General features: G+C 42.6%; 1 long non-coding RNA gene across 1 annotated transcript; it reads right to left on the reverse strand.

The window, feature by feature from the left end:
- Nucleotides 1–537: 537 nt before the first annotated feature.
- Nucleotides 538–6,556, reverse strand: LOC108592826 (uncharacterized). Its single transcript, XR_001913106.4, has 2 exons — nucleotides 6,276–6,556; nucleotides 538–2,160 (listed from the first exon to the last, which is right to left on the reverse strand). It is a non-coding gene; the product is annotated as an uncharacterized LOC108592826 (long non-coding RNA).
- Nucleotides 6,557–15,211: the final 8,655 nt, after the last annotated feature.

Consider the following 15,211-nt stretch of genomic DNA (forward strand, 5'->3'; position numbering starts at 1 on the left):
TCCAGAAAGAAACACAAGCCTGCTGGCATTGTGATGTTAGTTCACTGAAACCTGGGTTGGATTTCTACCCTTAAGAACCTTAGCATAATAAATTTGTGTTGTTTTAAATCACTAAATTTGTGGTAGTTTTTTACAGTAGCAATAGGAAACTGATGCAAAGTTGATAAATTTTATTTTTAATATCTTATCATTACAGTTGTCCCTTGAACAACACAGGTTTGAACTGCACAGGTTCACTTATATTGTGGATTTTTTTTCCAACCAAACGTGGATTGAAAATACGGTATTCTCAAGATGCAAAATCCAAATATACAGAGGGCTGCCTTTTCATATAGGGGATCTGTAGGGCCAACTGTAGGACTTGATATGTGTGGATTTTGGTGTATGTGGAGATCTTAAAGCCCATCCCAGTGAGGAAGGAGACCTAAACATCTAAGATCACCTCCCCCTAGACTTCCACATTGCATTTCAATAGGAGAAGTAAAGGCTGGCATGTAGCAGGAGCGGCCACAGGAAACGGATCTCTCGGACACCGAATACAGAAGGAAGGAGTTTATTCAGCCAGGAACAAGGTGGCATAGTTGCGTAACAGCCAAGCTCGCCTAACAAAGGAAGGTTCCATCTTTATATAGGCTTTTACTTTAGATGTTACACGTGGAAGAATCTTAGGTTTATAGCTTAACATATGAAAAGGGTCTCAGTTTACAGTCTCAGGAATTATATATGAAAAGGGTTTCAGTTTACAGTCTTAGGAATTACATATGAAAAGGATCTCATTTACAGTCTCAGGAATGACATATGAAAAGAGCTTAAGGGGAAGTTTACGGTCTTAGGAGAAAGGGGAAGTTGATCTGAGATGCCTGGGTCTCCCTCTTCATCCCCACCTTTGAGACCCTCATCACTTTATAATATTAGTGAGAGGTCTCAGTTTCATTCTCACTTTCCAGATTTTCTGAAGAAACCAACTGATAATGTTTCATATAATACACTTATGATGTCATTTTTTGGCTAACTACAGTAGTGATGAATCCCCCAATCATCTGAAGGAACAGGGGGAGTAGACAAGAGAGCAGTAAACAAACACCTATTATTATTATTACCCTTATGATGAGGGTTTTGAATCCTCCCAAGGATGAGAACCAACCTCCAAATAAGGACTCAGGGTTAAATCTGTGCCCTACCTGTACAGGCACGTGTGCCAGTTTGGTCCTGTCTTGTACAATATCCTCCACTGCTTGCCCCTGGTCATCTAGGTGCGGACGGCAGTTGGTTAGATTGAATTTTCCACAGACTCCCCCTTTGGCTGCTAGCAAATAATCTAGGGCCAGCCGGTTCTGATAAATTGCATTTCTCATTTGAGTTTCTTGTCAGACCAAGAGGGACAGAGCTTTGCCCGTTTCATTAGTGAATATTTCCAAAACAGCCTGCAACCGGATGATCCGGTTGAGCATGTAAATAGGGGTCCGGTATCCCCATGAGCCATCTTTAGCCCATGTGGCCAGCCCATAGTTCTCAATAATTCTCTCCGGTGGCCACTCATCATCTGTCCAATTCCCTAGTTTTAGGTCTCTCTTCTCTCTATTGCAGTAAACTGGATGCCCTAAGAGCTCACCTATCTTAACAGATAATAGGAAGAAAGAGGGCTTAATGAGGCCTATGACACAGCTGCCTGTCCGTCTCATGGATTCCACACCTTATATTGAGTACTGTTATATAAACAGGTTCCCTTCTGTGTCCCCGTACATTTATAAGAACTGCAGGACAAAAGAATGGCAGTAACTTTTATGTCCCACCTGGTGTACATACTGAGGGCATTCTTCAAAATTAATGCTCCTACTGTGCAAGTCCAAATATTAAGAAGAACAAGTCCCACGATGAATCTCTTCATGCTTCGGCCATGCGTGGACCAGCCAGCTTCCGGAACGTGGCTGGAGCAAGGCTTGTTGTCCTTTTAAGGTGATTCTGCAGTCCTTGCCTTGGTCTGAGTCTCAGCTGTTGCTGGTTTTTATGTGGCTGTGGTGGATTCAGGCTGGGATTCCCTCTACCTTCACAGCTGTGGGATTGGTCCGGATCAGGTCTGAGTTCCTTTCCATTGTGGCTTTAGAGGGGCTGTACTCACGTCCTTTATTCACACGTGATTGCCTACTGAGAAAGGGAGAACTGGGGAGAAAAAGGTTTACAGGACATTTGTTATTTACTTAGGTCGAGGTATCCTAAGCAATTCTCCTTAGAGCTGGTAACCAGCATCCTAACTCAATCTCTCCTCACTCACGAGGAGTTCCTAGGAATACCCAGAGTAGGGGAGGGGGCCTATGGTATAAAACTTCATAGGGGAATATCCTGTTTTTCCTAAAGGGGGTGCCTCTAATTTTGAATAACTCCAAGGGAAGTGCCTGCACCCACTCTTGTTTCCTGACACACTTTCCCTAAGCTGTTTTTGATGATCTGGTTCACTTTTCCGGAACTCAGGTCAGTAGGCAACGTGCAGTTTCCATGTGATACCCAAGGCCATTGCTGTTTTCCGGACTAAATCTGCCACAAATGCTGGTCCACTGTGTGCTCCAATGTGCAGTGGTAGTCCAAACCTAGGGATAAGATCTCAAAGCAGCACACAGGTTATTTCATGGGCTCTTCCAGTACCATCCAGAGTATGTGCACACCAGGACCAACTACGTATGTCCTCCACACTTGGACATTTCAATAAAGTCTACCTGGAGATCTTCAAACGGAGCTGCTCCATAAGCTTGAATTCCAGGGGGAATAGTTGGACCCTGCCTCACGTTGTGTTGCCAACATGTAATGCATCGCAGTGCCACCATTTTGGTCAAGGCTGCTAAGTGTGAGATGTAAAAGTACCGGCCCAACATCTTTTCAAGCAACTCTTGACCTAAATGAGTGGTCTCATGTATGACTTGTACAACTGCTGCCCCCAGCAGCTGTGGTACTGCTATTCTTCCATCTGGCAGTTGGAGCCATCCTTCTTTAATCAGTTGCCCCCCTTCTGTCTGGAGAAAGTCTCTTTTCTCCTTAGAGTAAGTAGATGTTAGATCAGGGATCTGGGGAATCAGCAGGGCTGTAACTGCCATTCAGTAGAGGGTAGATGCTGCCTTGCGAGCTGCTGAATCCACTCAGGAATTTCCCGGGGCCACGGAGGTGTGGGCCCACTGATGTCCTCGGCAATGCATGACCGCCACCCTCTGGGGCTTCCAGACGCATCTGGCAGCTGCAAAATTTCATGTGATACTTTATTTCTTTTCCCCCTGAAGTTAACAGGCCTCTCTCTTTGTACAGCACCCCATGTACTTGGAGAGTCGGGAAGGCATATCGAGAGTCAGAGTCAATGTTTACAACTTTATCTTTACTCAGCTCTAGGGCTCGAGCTAAAGCAATGAGTTCAGCCTTCTGAGCTGAGGTGCCCTGAGGCAGGGATCTGGCCTCGATTACAGTGTCCAGAGTTACCACAGCATAGCCTGCACATCTGTCCCCTCATGGATTGACAAAGCTGCTCCCATCCACATACAACTCCCAGTCTACTACTGTCCATGGCTGATCCCGAAGATCAGGCCTGCTGGAATAGACTGTGTCCAGCACTTCAACACAGTTGTGTTCAACGGGACCCTCTGACATTGGGAGCAAAGTGGCGGGGTTTAAGGTGTTGCAGACTTCAATGATGATACAGGGATTTTCACATAGCAGACCCTGGTATCTAGTCAGCCTAACATCTGATAAGCAGTGGTGCCCTCCGGTATTCATTAGAGTCACTACTGCAGGAGGTGCCTTGATATTTAGGTTCCGTCCCAGAGCAGTTGCTGCCAGGGCTCTTAAGCATGGGGGCCATTCTTTGGAAACTCCATCTAGCTGCTTGGGGAAGTAAGCTACAGGCCTGGGCCAAGGTCCTACTGTTTGGACTAGGACCCTGACTGCCACTTTTTCTCTTTCTGCCACATATAATGTGAAGGGCTTTTTTAAATCAGGCAGCCCCAAAGCTGGACCTGTCATTAGTTTTGTTTTCAGTTCCTGATAGGCCTGACGCTGCTGGGATCCCCATTCAGAGGGCTCCTTGTCTCCCCGCTTTGTCACATCATAGAGGGGTTTGGCTAGTACTGGGAAGTTTGGAAATGTACAATTTACAAAACCCACCACTCCCCGGAGCTCTCTCGCCTGCCTTTTAGTCTCAGGTTCTGTCACTTTGCAAGTGGCTTGCTCCCTCTCTGCTTCTAGGCTGCGTTCCCCCTTCCAGATGGTGAACCTCAGATATTCCATTTGCTTTTTGGCAAATCTGGGCTTTCCCTTTAGACTCTTTATACCCTCAGTCCTCCAGGTGCCGAAGTAAGGCATTTGTTTGCGCACCTGACTGCCGTGGGTGTCCCAGTAAAAGGTTATCGGCATCTGGGGACAGCATGCAAGCAAGAAGCTTCTGGGGGGCGGTCACAGGCTGAAGCCTCCCCAAGGATGATGAGAGAGTTTTTGAGCCCCTGGGAAGCTGGGTCCAGGTGCATTGAGTGGTTACCCCTGCTTCTAGGTTTCTGCCATTGAAATGCAAATAGTTTTTGACCCTCCGAGGCCAGTCCAATGCTAAGGAGGTATTCTTTAAGTCCAATTACGTAAACCAACTATCCCCTGCTGGTGATAATCCCAACTGTGTGTATGAGTTGGGTGCAAAACCACGCAAGCCCTGCACGGGCCTGGGTGATAATATCAGTCTTCTGCTTCTGGCTAGGAAGGCTCCACCTTCCTTCCCAAGGGACAGTGAGAGCCTGGATGACCCCTGCCTGAGGCATTTTTAGCTTCAGGGAGTCTCTTTTTTTTTAATGGGATAGTGGCCCTCGATTTGCACAACAGGTTTTGCCAGAGAAGGGGAGGCAGGGGCCCCTTCTCTGGCAATACAAGGTCTGTTCTCTTAACACCTTAACAGCTCTAACAATATTGGTTCTGGTTTTTTTCCCCCCATGGGGGATTACAGGGCTGTCATCTGGACTGTGGGCTCTCTGGGGGCATATGAGTCCAGCCCCCCTCTCTTTTAGTCCAGTGGCCCTTCCATTAGATTGAACAGAGCCCCTTCACTTAAAGTCCAGCCCCCCTCTCTTTTAGTCCAGTGGCCTTTCCATTAGATTGAACAAAGCCGCTTCACTTTCTATCTGGATCCTCGTGCTTAGGATCTCTCTCTTCTCCTATTAACTGTGGGCATTTTTTCCAATGTCCTATTTCTTGATAAAGTGCACACTTATAGAAATTGCAGGCACAGGTGGGCAGACTGTGGGGCTTTCCAAGAATTTCCCATTTTCCACACTTTTGGGGGCGTTCCCCTCATAGCAGCAGCTAACAAGTCAGCCTTCCGTTGAGGCTGACATTCCCTTTCCCTATGATTTTCCCTCTGGCTTACCGCCTCTTGGTTTACAAATGCCTGGTTAGCTACTTCCAATAACTGAAGTATTCATGCATGCAAATCCTGCCTGTTTCTGCCACTGAATTTGCCTGGACTTGGGAGTCCACGATTCTCGGCAGTGAGGGGGATGGTGGTTTCTAGCAGTCTGTCCCTTGGCTACTAAAACAGTCGCTGCCTGCTCTCTTAGCCACTTCGGAGGGTTTAACACTAACTGCAACCACGAGTCTATGTATGGAAATTGATCAAGCTGTTCTAGCTCGCTGTATATAACCTCATGCCTTACTTTGGAGACGAGGGGCCTGTCTAGGGTCCCCTCTCAGGGCCAACCTACCCTAAATGCTGGCCAATCTTCCCTACATAAAACCCTTAATTTCTCTGGTGTCATAGTTACTTTATAATTCCCACTAAATCCCTTCTTGAAGTTTTTCAGCATGGTTTCTAAAGGGGCGGGCTTGCCAGGGGGGTGAGCCATATTAACACTTTAAAGAAACAATTCCCACGGTCAGGAGAGTGTTAGGTCACTCACAGCAGTTCCCGCCTAATAAGACGCAGCACAGAGCACTCTCCAATTTACATTCATTTCAATCCTTTTACAACACCCAGAGGCTTCTTCACTCAGCCTTATGTGGCTGTCTCTAATTCTTAACAAATTGCTCAATGCACGAGGCCCTTCCTAATGGGCCCAATACCTTTTACAACTGATGAGTCTGGCTGGGCACATCTACACACAGACACACATCCGATCGCTCGCCTTCCAATTCAAAACCATAAGCAAAAGCTTCCAAGGTTACAGAGAGCTACCTTCCAACGTGCCGATCTGGCACCCATGGGTGATCAGGCCATAATTCCACCAAAACGGGGTGGGCTACTTTCCCAGGTTCAATCTTACCAAATTCAGTTGTCCAGACTTCCCCAAATGCTTGTTCCTCCTCTGTTCAGCTACTGGGTGGATCCACACTGCAGGGTCCCCCTGCTCCGCTCTGGTGAGGCTTTTCCACTGGGCAAATACCTGCCTGGGAGTGCTCTCAGGATGCGTCACCCCAGCAAGCAGGAGGCCCCTGCAGGGATGCATCACAGGGCTAGGCAAACCACCTGGGAGACTTTTTCCTGCTGTCTGCTATCCGAGACTCGCTTCCCAGCCAACGCACCAAAAATGTAGCAGAAGTGGCCACAGGAAACAGATCTCTCGGACACCGAATACAGGAGGAAGGAGTTTATTTGTCCAGGAGCAAGGTGGCATAGTTGTCTAACAGCCAAGCTCGCCTAACAAAGGAAGGTTCCAACTGTATATAGGCTTATACTTTAGATGTTACACATGGAAGAATCTTAGGTTTATAGCTTAACATATGAAAAGGGTCTCGGTTTACAGTCTCAGGAATTACATATGAAAAGGGCTTCGGTTTACAGTCTTAGGAATGAAAAGGGGAAGTTTACAGTCTTAGGAGAAAGGGGAAGTTGATCTGAGATGCCTGGGTCTCCCTCTTCAGGCAGACTGGGTGCCACCTTAATCACCCTCCTATAGACTGCAGGCATGGTATGGAGGAATATTTTTGGAAGGCACTGTTTTTACTTAAACAGAATCAAACCCCCACCCCACACCTATTTCATGGGTCAAGATCCTTTCAAATGCAATTTATAGAGTTGTAAGCCTTTAAAAGGGTGGGGAGTTTCTTTGTGAGCTGAGCTTGGCAGTTGGGCAAGTCTGCTGCCTTGCTCCCGACAGAATAAATCACCCTTTCCTTCCTAGTTCTGTGTTCGAGAGGTTTGTTTCTTGGCCTTTTTTCCTGCTTTCCCAGAGACTGCTGAGGGACAACAGTGCTTCTTTGTTAAGCATGATGAGTCACAGCTCTGCAGCCAAACATTTAGAGGGCTCTGGAGTTGTAGTGGCTCCTGTGCATCCTCACCTTGCACAGACCAGGGACACAGTAAAACACTTTCTGAAGTTTAATCATAATAAAAATGACACCCACCTCAGGTGAACAGGTTTTCACACACGGAATATGTACACTGGAAAGTAAGAAAGCTCTCCCACATGAGTCCCAAGCCCTGGTCCCTCTTTTCAAAAGCAACCACTCTTGCCATTTTCACATGTAGCCCACCATACATTTACTGTTTGTAAACAACACATGTGTCTATTACCTTTTTGGGGGGTGACAAAATATACATGCTTATTGGAATATATGTGTATAAAATGTAAATAATTTCCATTTAATTATTTATTTGTAATCAACAATAATAAGAATGTGTATTTACAGGTCCAATGTGATGTTTTGTTCTACATATACATACATATTTAAATACCCTTTTTTACTTGTGTCTGCATTTCTACTTGTATTTCTGATTTATGAAAAATATATCAATCTAAAATACATCTATGTTAAGTCAAGAAGCATGCAGCATTCAAAGTTGAGTTTTGGTCTAATGCTATGCTAAGGTTATCTTGTAAATTAAAACTAAGCTCCCACACAGTTAATACAAGTGAGGTAGACCTATTCAAAGGCTATTTACACAAGGAGGGCCCCCAGGACAAAATTACTTCTAGAAAGAGAAGGAGTTGGTCAGAAAGTCTACAAATAAAACCCTAGCAGGTGATGAAGAAAAGCAATTTCAAGTTTGAATAGAATCCCTCACAATAATTCACCCAACCTGACCTACCAGGGACTCCTATCTGACAACTCCCACTGAGAAGGGGAGATGTAAATTAAAATGTAAATGGCTATTTTCACTCTATGCTATATAAGCCATCAGGGTTCAAGCCAATAGCTCTTTGCTAACACTCAAATTAAGCATAGCACAAAGGCAAGAGAAGAGAAGGATTTTCCCAGTTCAACACAGAGCGCAGCATGGCTTCAAGTACATTGCAATTTCCAAAAATAAAGAGACAATGTTGGCATTTGGGTAAATTTGGACCTACTGAGGCCATGCAGAGGCACCAGAGGCTTTGCACAGCAGCAGCAGCGGTGTGTGATGGTGGAAGCATCCTGGCAATGGTGAGAGGGCACGAGGAACACAGAGACTGGGAAACAGGCAGTGGCAAGATGTGGCCCACAAGGCTCGGTGTGCTGCAAGACAGTGTCCTGGAACAGAACCCTGGATTCTCGGGTGACTGGCACTCGTGAACAATGGGGCCAGGAAGGAGCGTGACAATCTGCCTTTGCATAATGAAGCAAAACCAAATGGCATGCTGATGTTTCTGGGGGACAGGACAGGAGGGAAGCAAAGCTGAGGGACAGTGGAGCTTTGCTCCAGCACCAGACAGAACAACAACCAAACCACAGAGATCAATCCTATCAAAATCACCCTGTTTGTACTTGCTTAGCCGAGCTGGCTGGAGGAACATGGTTTATACATAACATTTCTACATTTTTTTAACTCAATTTTAGTAATATTGGATTGCCCAAAACTGTTAGCTTTAAGGACTTCAGTCTCAATCCACCATTTTCTCTTGCCAAAACCGTGAAAGAATGAGTTTAAATGTCAAAAGACTTTCCTGTAAAGCAGGTAGTGTTCCCTCTAAAGCAGGGGAGGTGGAGGAGGTGGCCAACAGCTGACGACTAAGGATGCCAATCAATCATAACAAAGATGAGTTTCTCTCCTTACGGCTTCACCAATTGCTTTTTGCAGATCTTAATGCTTTATATAGTTAGCATTATTAAACTATTTCTTCTATTCTCTGTGGGCAGAAAGAGAAATTGCCAGGTTCAATTGCACCATACAACTCTCACTACATTATTAGTCTGTGAGTATTGTACCCTCTGGCATGCAGAATTTCAAGAACCTTTTATTCTTACATATTAACAGTTTTACTGTTGATTTCACACAGAAATGTCACATCAATTTTTCTGGATTAGTAGTGTAGGTTAAAAGAATAAATTCAAAGACAAAGGATCCAGGCATGCATTTGGTCTTTTTCTTCCACGCTGCCAAATGTTATACTTCTGAAGAAAAACACATGAGAAAAAAGGCTTTTGGTCAAATAAAAAGTCAAAGATCCAGAAAAACTAGAATATGGAATTAGATTTTATTTAAAAGTATTATTTCTGCCTTGCCTAATTATGCATATTTAAATTATCCACTCTCTGATTCATTTTTCTCACTATAAAATAAATGTATTTTCTTCCATTTAAAATATGAACCATACAAACTAAAAATGGTAAGAAAAAAACCCACTGAATTGCTATTGCTCAAAATCAATCATTTTTATTATTTTGGAATATTTCTTTTAAATATTTTTTACACTGTTAAAATAGCTAAACTCTATACTTAGCATATAGGCTTATATGCAATTGGTTCTGTTATTTTTAGTTAATATAAACAAGAATTTCTTCATGTTATTATAAATTTCTTGAAAGCACTTTAAATGCAATAATTTTCCCATCAACTAGAATTTACTTAATTACCGTTTGTTGAACATCTAATGATCGCCCCCCAATGTGTGTCCACAAAAAATGATAAAATAAGAATTTCTTAGAATTCTTTCTAGGACATAAAATTATGGAATAAAATGATTAAAATATGTTTAAATAACTTGCCAACTTATTTTCCAGTAAAATTGAAATAAATTTCACTATTACCGGGCATGCATATAAAGGATCTCTTTTATTTTAATTATTTCTTTAAGGGTTCAATAATTTTTTTTTTTGAGACGGAGTTTCACTCTTGTTACCCAGGCTGGAGTGCAATGGTGCTATCTCGGCTCACTACAACCTCCACGTCCTGGGTTCAAGCAGTTCTCTTGCCTCAGCCTCCTGAGTAGCTGGGATTACAAGGGGTTCGATAATTTAAGGGAAAAAAATGTCTTGCTGGTTTGATGGATTAAAGACGATTATCACAGTTGTTTTAATAACTTGTCTGACAACCTGCATTATAAATTGCCAATGAGTCAAACATTTCTATAAAATTTCACTAATTAGCTCGGTCCAAGGCAAAGATGAAGGAACTAACCATCTATTTGGAAGGTGCCCTCAGGGGTGCGAGTTGGGAGCTAGGAGAGGTGCCTGGAGATGATGCGCTGGGGATCCGGCTAGGAGGAGCCTCGCAGGGGCGCGGCAGAACCCTAAGCAAATCTGATCGTTAGAAATATACAGAAATTCTCCAGCACAGGGAAGAAAAGCACCTTGAACGAGAGAAAGGAGAGCGTGCGGCTCAGGAAGCTAGCTCCCAGAGCAGGAGGGCCGGGAAGGCTGCCCTGCCTCTGAAGGCATACCAGGTGTTAAAAAGATTTCTCTCTGTCATTCTGTTTATACCCTTTTCACAATTTCTCTTACTGGAATATTGAGGGGAGAAAACAGATGGATGAAAAATGTGCAAAGCCAGGCTTACTTAACAGTTCGTTTTCACGAATCTGAACGCTGAATGACAGGAGGTAATAATCCTTAGAGGAGAAGGTAATGTAAACCTGGAGCTCTTCCCCATCCAAGATGGTGTTATCGGGTTAAGGTGACAGATAAATATTTTTTGGTATGAATAATCCAAACAACATAGCAGGCTTAGGTTCTTTCTGAAAGAAAAATGTTCAATCACTTAAAAGAGAACAGCATACCAACATGAATTACAAGCGAAGTCCCACTATGAGCACTTATTTTCATTTCTGGGGACCCACGTAGGCTCTCCGGATCGGTGTCATTTCTTGCCATAACTAAAATAACAGATTTCAAATACTTCTAGAACTTACCTAGAGTGCCTCATTTCTTTTAAAATGTTTTTAAAACATGAGTTATTAGACATTCTGCCTTCCCATTTCCCAACTTTTAAACCTCTAATATGGCTTGTACATCACATTTTTTAATTTTATAGATTTTTCTTTCAAACAAAAACATTTTATAATCAGTCCTGTGGCTCCGTTTAGGTTGATTCTTTGATATTTTACATTTTGACTGATTTCAGTGATCTTGGCTCCTCTTTTCTGCTCATAATTTTCTCATTTCTTTATTACACGTTGACTCATTTTTATGGTTCTGGAGAAACTACTCAAGGGTTTGATGAGAATGGGCAGTTTTGTATTCAATAGTCCTTTAGCATCTGAAAATACTGTTGTGGTTTTCTTCACAAACATAAACTTCCCAGCTCCGGTTTGCTCAGTTTTTCCCTCAGAGATGTGTGGCTACCCCTCCAGTGCCTCTCATTGGTGTTTCTGAGAGTCGAAACACTCTGTTTTCTGCTTCTTTAAGCATCAGCTGACGCGGGTTTTTTTTTGTTTTTTGTTTGTTTGTTTGTTTGTTTTGGAGACGGAGTTTCACTCTTGTTACCCAGGCTGGAGTGCAATGGTGCAATCTCGGCTCACGGCAACCTCCGCCTCCTGGGTTCAGGCAATTCTCCTGCCTCAGCCTCCTGAGTAGCTGGGATTACAGGCACGCGCCACCATGCCCAGCTAATTTTTTGTATTTTTAGTAGAGACGGAGTTTCACCATGTTGACCAGGATGGTCTCGATCTCTTGACCTCGTGATCCACCCGCCTCGGCCTCCCAAAGTGCTGGGATTACAGGCTTGAGCCACCTGCCCAGCCCATCTGACGCTTTTTATATTTTTTACAAGACTTTGAATTTATCTACAATGTTTTCAGTGCACAATGCTCACTGCTTCCATTGCAACTTTAAATTCAAGAATCGTATTCTTAAACTCTGTGATGACACCAATCATACCCATCATTTTTGGGTGTTCCTGACCAAATCCAGGCCCCAGGCTAGGTGGCATACATCCAGAATCACACAGGCTATCAAGAAATCAAACCAGTGTTTTAAAACCAATTACTCAATTCCAAAGCCTGTGCTCTGACCTCCTAACCCCGTAACAGAGCCTTCAGGTCAGTATTAGCTTCTCTCAGATTGCCCTATTTTCAGAAAGTCTTTCTTTTAATCATAGGTCGCTATGGTTACTTCTATGTGTCAACTTGACTGAACTATGGGGTGTTCGTGTATATGGTGAAACTTATTTCTGGGTGTTTCTGTGAAGGTGTTTCTGGATGGAATTAAAATTTAAATTGGTGAACTGAGTTAAGCACCTTGCCCTCCCCAATTCGGATGGACCTCATCCAATCCCTTGAGGGCCAATAGAACCGGAGGTGGCATAAGTGAGAATTTGCTTCTCTGCCTGACAGACTTTGAGCTGGGCAGGATATTGGTCTCTGCTTTTGAACTGAGATTCAACTAAACCACAGTCTTTCTTGGGTTATCTAGCTTGCTGCCTGCAGATAGTAAGACTCCTCCGCCTCTAGAATCATATGATAATAAGCCAATTCATGATAAATCCTACATAGATACAGATACAGAGAGAGGTGGTGTATGTGTAACTACAGATATGGATATGATTAGCTAGAGCTAGAGATACAAATAGTTAGAAACACAGATACATTCTATTGGTTCTGCCCCTCTGGACAACCCAAATTCATACAGTGGTAACAGCAATAGTAGATTGGTTTTTGAGAGGCTATAGAACTCCTCAAAATGAAAACCTATTTCTCCATGCAAAAGTTATTTCTGTGTGTATATGCTGATATACGCACACAGAGATGTGTGATGGTTAATGTATTTTTCTGGTATAACAGCCATAATTTTAGTAAGATTCTCTAAGTGTTCTCTCATTAAATAAACACTAAGAAACAAAGTGATAGATTCTGTTTTCTTTTAAATCTCGTTGAGGACAAGAATTTTGTATTTTTAACATTTTCTCCTTTCAAGGCTATCAAGGCCTCTCATTTTTCAAAAAAAAAACACTTTCAGAAAAAATATTTTGAATTTGTTACACTTCTAGTCCCTCCTTTCCTTTAATCTGTTGTCAAAATTATAGATTTGTACTTGTCCAGTTAGGGCTTACATGTCATAGAAATGTAAACGTGTCCTGAGAAGATAATATGAATAGATCCTGTTCAGATTTTCATAGTGCTCATGTGGTTTCTTCTTGGTCTGAGTGAGAGAAATATAGACAAGTAAATGAAGTCACGTTAACTTTTCTATTCAGCTGTCTGAATGGGCTTTGGGGGCATTTTTCTAGAGATTTTCTCTCCATGGCAGCATGAGTGTGGTACATATAAAGATTCCACACTGGTGTGCTTCATGACACCATTTCTACTGGAGCTCCTGGAGCCTGAAGCCTGCCAGCCACACACAGGAGAGAGCCACAGAGGTGGCCTCCAGTGCCCTCAGCGCCCTCAGCACCCTGTTTGGGCCCTCCAGGGACTGCGTTGGGCTCCTCTCCACTTCTCTTTCGGCTTATTATTTTCTTGTAGCAGGGACTAGCTGTTCAGCTCTCTGACTTCACTTTGACTCCACTGATGGTAAATGTAACAGAATTTCTTTCACTTTCTTGAAATAAGATACCTATTCCTAATTTCCAACATTGATGAAGATTTTCCACATGTGAAGGAATCTTGCCAGTCATTTGGGTGAGTGAGTGGGAGGGGACAGGCCAGTCACACTTTCTGTCTCACACCTGGCTTGCCCCTGTTATCCAGTCGTGAATCCCATATTATGGAAACTGCGTTTATTCACTAAGGATTCCAATAGCGTGGGAAGAAAACTATGCACTTCCTGTCACTGTGAAGGATTATTACAGAGTTCTTTTTTAAGTTCATATTTCTTCCACTGAATTTGACCTCTAAGTAGGAAGACTCTCATAAAACTGGTTTTCTTCACCTTTGCTTGAAGTCGTAGCTGTCTGAGTTAGGATTTGTTCACGTAATGGAATCTTGACTGTCTTTTATGTTATCTTTGGTCACAGGCTGAAGGCTTTATCTTTATCAGTGTCATGATTCTAACAACAAAATAGCTCTAGCTAACATATACTGACAGGTAAATCATTCCGAAACAATTGTACAGAAAGTTTCTTCCAGTTGTGATTATCTTTCTTAATAGCAATTCCCAAACTTGCCCATTTCAATGATTCATGAAATCACTCCCTAATACTAATAAACCATGTATCATCAATATTTTCTAATTTTACGGTGGTTATAAATCTGAAAAAAAAATGTTCTCTTTCCTCTTCTCACCAGGTAAAGAAATAACAGGTCAGGTTTATGCTATCCATAAAACAAGTAAAAACAGAAAACCTCATACAATTGAAATTGATTGTTATTTCAACAGTAGCAACAGCGCCTGAATTCAGGTACAATGTCTTACAATAGAACTATTTGAGAGGATTCAGTGAGAACAAGGAAAAAATATGAAACATTTTTCTTATCCACAGTTGTTTTACATGATTTTTATTAATGCATCTGTATTATTATCTTAGGCAAACATGAACAGAAACGCATGTTGGACCAAGAGATACAGAGTAAAATTCTTCATCTACTCCTAGTTATCATCTAAGATCAGAGAAAAATTAGAGACACAGTAACCTAAATGTTTATCTAAATAAGATCTTTCTACCTTTAAAACTGCAGATCATGGGCTCAACTAATCTCTGTTTTGAGTTTATTTTTTGTCAATTTCTTTTTGAGATTCTATAGGTTTAAAGGCCAATAAGGTTCTCAGCTTCCCTGCAAAGATACTAAAGAAGAGCCCAGGTGATGGAGGCATGGATAAAGAATTACAACAGTAAATGAAATAATGGAAGTATGCAAATTCTATACAGTACCATGCAGAAATGAATAATTTGCTTTCTTCTGAGAAAGTCCCTGTAAGTGATAAGGAGGCAAAGGAGAAGGTGTAGCAGTTGGTGTGACTACATGACATGACAATGTGCAGATGACTTCAACAACTAGATAGTTCTTAGAATATATAACTTTGAGGGAAGTGGTCAGGGATGGCAGGCAATATTTAAAGAGAAGTAGTCAAGGCTGTGTCATAAGAGTCACTGCACAAGCTAGAACATAAATGATGGGAGCCAGCA

The sequence above is a fragment of the Callithrix jacchus genome, chromosome 11 (assembly GCF_049354715.1).
Source record: "Callithrix jacchus isolate 240 chromosome 11, calJac240_pri, whole genome shotgun sequence".
Classification (NCBI taxonomy): Eukaryota; Metazoa; Chordata; class Mammalia; order Primates; family Cebidae; genus Callithrix; species Callithrix jacchus.